The 5618-nt window shown below is 47.7% G+C and overlaps 1 non-coding gene across 1 annotated transcript; it reads right to left on the bottom strand.

The window, feature by feature from the left end:
- Positions 1-4740: 4740 nt before the first annotated feature.
- LOC137626348 (5S ribosomal RNA) lies at positions 4741-4859 on the bottom strand. Its single transcript, XR_011041025.1, has one exon. It is a non-coding gene; the product is annotated as a 5S ribosomal RNA (ribosomal RNA).
- Positions 4860-5618: the final 759 nt, after the last annotated feature.

The raw sequence follows: 5618 nt of genomic DNA, 5'->3' as shown, positions 1-5618 counted from the left end.
TATATATATATATATATATATATATATCTAAAGTAGGAAGATGTGATGTAGTTCTAAGGGAATAGTATGAGGAATATGTCTGGGCAATAAGCAAAGCTCTACCTCCAGTTTGCTTCTTCATTATGATCAGAGATAAATGTAAACAAAACATTGGTCGCCATTTTTTAACGTGCTTTTTAGCGTGTTTAGGAAACACATGATATAAAATTGCCTTTAATATTTGTGCCTGTTTTAGTTTAGGGTACTGTAGTACATGCATTAAGTGTTCTGTACATTAAAGGGTAGTTTGTTAACAGTACTACGTACAAGGGAAGGTTTTAAAAGTCTGAATATACATGTTGAATAAATAGGTAAATATGGTGTCACTACTTCACGGATTTTCACCTATCGCGGCCGCGTCTGGAACCTATCTACCGCGATAAACGAGGGTTCACTGTACTTTAGTAACGTTCTCCCCGTTTACTGTATTCTCTCATATCGTTTTATCAATTCAATCGGAGATATATCTCCTAGAATTACTATCATAATTCGATACAGTAAGGAATGGCGGCCCGTAGTAGTACGGAGAGGAGGTCCACCGGGTACCTAGGTAACGGCTCCCCTTTTCGTTTGCCACTCTTCCCCCTCAGAGAGTTAAATCTATTCGAGGTGAAGATTGCTATGTGTCGTATCTAAAAATACGTCCCCTGATATTATGCGATATCCTTAAAGTTATGTTAAGGATACTCGCGCCAGGAGTTAGAATTCTGGAGACCTTCAGTTAATTCTCTGGGAGTATCACTGTAGCAAATATCCCTTAGAAAGCTACCTAAAGGAACCTTCCATCAGGACGACATGGCTATCTCACCCAAAAATAGATTTTTCACTTTGCTCAAAATCCATTTTATAATCATATGTACAGTGTACAGAACCATTGCACACATGTACACTGTGTGCTGAACACAGCAAGGTTACAGTACAGTATTGTGCTAAGGTAAAGTTTACAGTGTCTTCATCATCCCCTTACTGTTTTGTATAGCAAAAGTTGTTCCTATCTAGTTATACTGTACTGTAACCTAATACGCGTTGATACTGTAATGTATATTACCGTAATATATGTACAGTAATATTGCCACAGTACAGCTTAACTGTACTTACTGTAAATCTTCGGTGTTTTCGTTCAGACGACTGTAGCTTACGCCGCTACTCTAAAAGCATAATGCAACTTATGTGTTGTCTCTTGTGCGGTAGGTTATCTATGCTTTCTTAAACAGAAATACAGCTTTGTTCTGTAACTGGAATACAAAATGGATTTTGAGCAAAGTGAAAAATCTATTTTTAAATATAAAACTTACCCGCTGGTTATATAATGGCTAAAGTCCCTGGACGCCTCGGCAGGAAATTCAAAATATCGTGCGGCTTAGCACAGATATGCCAGGTGTACCCTAGTGCCCTCGCAGTACTACAGGTAGAACTATACCCAACCAATTCAGATTTTCCCTGCCGGCCATAGCTGGCTGTACTATTGGAAATTCTCTCGTTTTCTTACTCTGTTTGGACGTTATTTGGTGATGTATTAACATTTTTGAGTTTGAGCTTGCACTTATTTGTTTTATTTGATTTTTGATCATGTATTTATAACTTAAAAGATGAGATTGGAAGGTTTTTCAACCTATTTTAAATCTCACGAAAGCATAAGGTCATAACGTAAACATTTCGTCCATTGATGACGTCACACGATATTACAATATATTGTAGCGATTTTTTGAATACTGTACTTGCATTTAAGCTGGAATAGCCGCATATAGAGTAGTTTTGGGTGGGGTCTTCAAGAAGGAAGGGTGGGTCCATCAGGACAACATGGCTATCTCACCCAAAAATAGATTTTTCACTTTGCTCAAAATATGACAAATTCGGAGATAATTTGTATTTTTCCTAACCATACAAACCTTAGCTATTTACATTGGGTTTACCTTTCGGCGTAGCTGAAATGGCGAGCCATTAGAATTTAGCTAGCTACCCCTCCCCCCTCACACACCGGTGAACTGCTTCACTTCACTTAGAGGTAGGACTTGCCTTGGGGGACAGGGCTGGCGGGCAAATATGTGTAAATAGCTAAGGTTTGTATGGTTAGGAAAAATACAAATTATCTCCGAATTTGTCATTTGTTCCGTAACCGAAATACAAACCACGCTATTTACATTGGGTGACTTACCCCTTAGGAAGGGTGGAAAGTCCCCAGCCATACTGGCTTTGGCTTTACCCGGGGACTCAGAATCCGAGTGAGTCGCACTCGAGAAAAGGAGTCCCTGCACCTCACAAGTTCCTTGCTCCGCAAGGAAACGTGTGGCCTACATAACCTTGTGTGTGAAGGAAGAAAGTGTGACCCATCCTAGGTAGTTGACCTGGAGTTCCAGAAGGAACTCTGGGTTAGGACGTTCCCAATACCACCTCGTCAGGGTATGGGGGACGCGACAGTATTGACTCAATACTCGGAACACAAGGAAGCATGGTTTACCTGCAGAGGTTTGAGGTCAGCTATGCAGAGACCAGGATGCTGCTTCCCCAGTAGAGGGGACGATGAAGAAAGAAGTAAGGGCCAGACATACTTCTTCCGTTCATGCAGACTAAAACCTGATAACAATGCCCTCAACCTTCTGCTACCTGTCCAAAAAGGAGCCTGAGGTTAGACCAGCTGTTGTGTAGCCACCACAGAGCGATAGAAACGTATCGATACTCCTGTGGGTCACGTCCTGCAGGAAGCGGGCTGCGAAGGTCATTAGACGCTTCCAGACTCCAGCTTGCAGCACCTGCGTCACAGAGTAGTTCTACTCGAAGGCGAGGGACGTTGCGATGTATCCGACATCGTGCTGTAGGGCGACGTGACGGGGGAGGGTCTGGATTCAGGTCAAGATGAATGTCCTTGAGTACGAGCTGAAGCGGTATACTGGTGACTCTCCCGTATCCTTCCTGTGCTCCCAACCCGGCTGCACGTGAGGACAAACTGCAGCTGATCTCAAAGATAACCCCTCGATTCCTTTACTGGCAAGAAGGAGAAGGTTTGAGTCATCTGATACAGAATGGAGACTCGAAATCTTGAAGGAGTTGGACTGAAGGCCCGGGACCCCAAGATTCTGAGTCTAGCAAACAACTCAGGAGCGAACCTGAATGTTGCCTTCCCCTATTCTCTTGAAAAGGCGGAGTCGTACGAGATCAAGAAGATTGCTTACACACTGGCCGAGGCCAGAGTGAGCACCGTCCCCCAAGACGGAATACGATCAGAGGCCTGACGTAATGGTTCTTGAGAAGATCTCTTAAGGGACTAAAGAGTCCGAACCATGCTCCATGGAGGAGGTCTCACTCCGACAGGGGGCAGGGACGTTCGCAGCTTCGCATGAGCGAAGAAAGGTCCAGCGGGAAGGAAAAAGTCTATTCCTTTCAGCCTGAAGGCCAGGGAAAGGCTGAGCGAAAGGCTTCGCTGCTGAGAGTGGAAAAGAGTTTCCTCCCGCCGAAAAGCAATAACTCCGTAACTGCCGGAGAAGAGGCTTCGAGGGAAGAGGTATCTCTCCCACGACACCAACCACAGAAGACTCTCCACTTCGCCTGGTAGACCCCTGCGGATGACTATTGCAGGTGACGTGACCTCCGCTCCGTGACTGTAGCGGGTTGTCTCTTCTTGAGGAGGCGGCGTAGTGTCTCCAGGCGTGAAGCCGAAGCGAAGCAATGGCTCGTGAAAGATGTTGTAGTGTGGTTGTTTGAGTAGCCTGTGCCGTGGAAGAAGCTCTCCCGGGAGTTCCGTCAGGGGAAGCAGAGGGTCCGGAAACCGTTCTGTGTATAGTCACAGTGGAGCTCTCAGGGCCATCGAAAGGTTGACAGACAACCTGGTCGTGTTGAGACCCATTCTCAACAGACAACAATGGTGGGAAGACGCAGGCGTCGATGTTGTCCCACCATCACCGGAAAGCATCTTGCCAAAGAGTCTTGGGGTCTGAGACCGGGGGGAAGAACAGCGGAAGCTTGAAGTTCCAGGCTGTCGCGATCAGGTCCCCCAGGCCAGGACTTGCTGGTTACTACAGGCCAAAGACCCCCAGGTATTCTCCATCTGCGAGGCTCTGCTCAGGTAGTCGGAGAGAACATTCCTCTGCCCGGAATGAGCGAGCCGATAGTGGTATTGAGAGGACCTCGGATCATCTCAGTATCTCTACTGCAAGATGCGAAGGTATGAAAATGCGTCCCTTGCTGGTTGGAATACGCCAGTACCATGAAGTCGTTGCGCACGGAGCGACTCGGCAAGAACTGTAGGATCTGTAGAGGGGCCAGACTACGGCCCCTAAGCCTGCCTGAATGATGGGGAGGTATCCTTCCGGTCCTGACCATAGGCCTGAACCGGAACATGCCCCCCCCCCTCCCCTTTTCTTTGACGAGTCCGAGAACAGCATCAAAATGTGGGGAAAGGACAGGAATATCCACTCCCATGCAAGAGGTTCCATAGGTCAACACCCATTGCAGGTCTACACGTTCCGCTGGTCCCATAGGGGCCAGAAAGTCCGGTTAATCGTTGCTTTGATACCACCGGAACTTGGGCCGCCTCACAGGGAACTTATCCTGAGGCGACCATTCGGGACTTTAGACAGGACAATGAGGAAAAGAGACCCAGGAAACATTCCAAGGTAGGGCTGAAAGCTCTGCTTGATTTGAGAACAGGTACTGCGACTCTCCTCAGCCTTGCCACAGTCAACTGAAGGGAAGGCTCGGAGAAGGAGGCAACAGCATCTGGTGTTCCCAGGCGGTCACCCATTCAAGTACTGACCAGACCCAACGTTGCTTAACTTCGCTGATCGGACGAGAAGCGGTGTTTTCAACGTGGTATGGCCGTTGACTCAATATCATGGCTAGATACTCCAGATGTTGAGGCAGAAGTAGAGAAGGCTCCTAGCAAATTACCATGATCCCTCACTCTTGGTAATGACCCGGAAGCTTGTCCCGGTGTTGAAGAAGGTCGAACCCGAGCCTACCGGGGTTGACCAGACCTCCAAAAAGCGAAGGAGGCGGAAGCCTGCTCCTGAGCGGCCATGAGGAAAGCAGGGAGAGTTCTCTGGGGAAAAACCTGCGATGTCGCGGCGGGATCGCCACACTGCATCTTGAGCAGGAACACCTGTAGTCTAGGCTGAATTCCAAGAGCTTCCTGGAAGATGGATGGAATGGAAACTGTAAGTACCCGTCCTTCCGATCCAGAGCCTAAGGAGTCCTGCAGCCTCGTTACCAGTCTGATCGACTCTGCTGTTCCACGCTGGACGAAGTTTGTTCGACAAACTTGATCAGATCTGAGAGGTCGATGACGGAACTCCCGTCTCGGATGCTTTCCTACGGGAAAGGATCGACTGAAGAAGCCGGGGGGTGAAGCCGTCGACGACCCTATGGAGGACTTTCTCCTAAGGCATGGATCCTTCTGCCCAAACGGGCAAAACTCTAGCCGCCCCAAGGCATAGAGGTTCAGTGACACTGGATTCGCTGACAGAGATGGAGAGATGGTAAGAACGAGGCGCGATATCCTTGACTGATCACGGAGATCGTGCAGGAATCGGCATCGGGAAGCTGTTATTCGAATGAGTAACCTTAGGCATCCTCCCAGCGTGAGA

This window comes from Palaemon carinicauda, chromosome 33 (assembly GCF_036898095.1).
Source record: "Palaemon carinicauda isolate YSFRI2023 chromosome 33, ASM3689809v2, whole genome shotgun sequence".
NCBI classification, from domain to species: Eukaryota; Metazoa; Arthropoda; class Malacostraca; order Decapoda; family Palaemonidae; genus Palaemon; species Palaemon carinicauda.
Note: the sequence above shows the minus strand (reverse complement) of the source record. Positions and strands in the feature narration are given on the sequence as shown.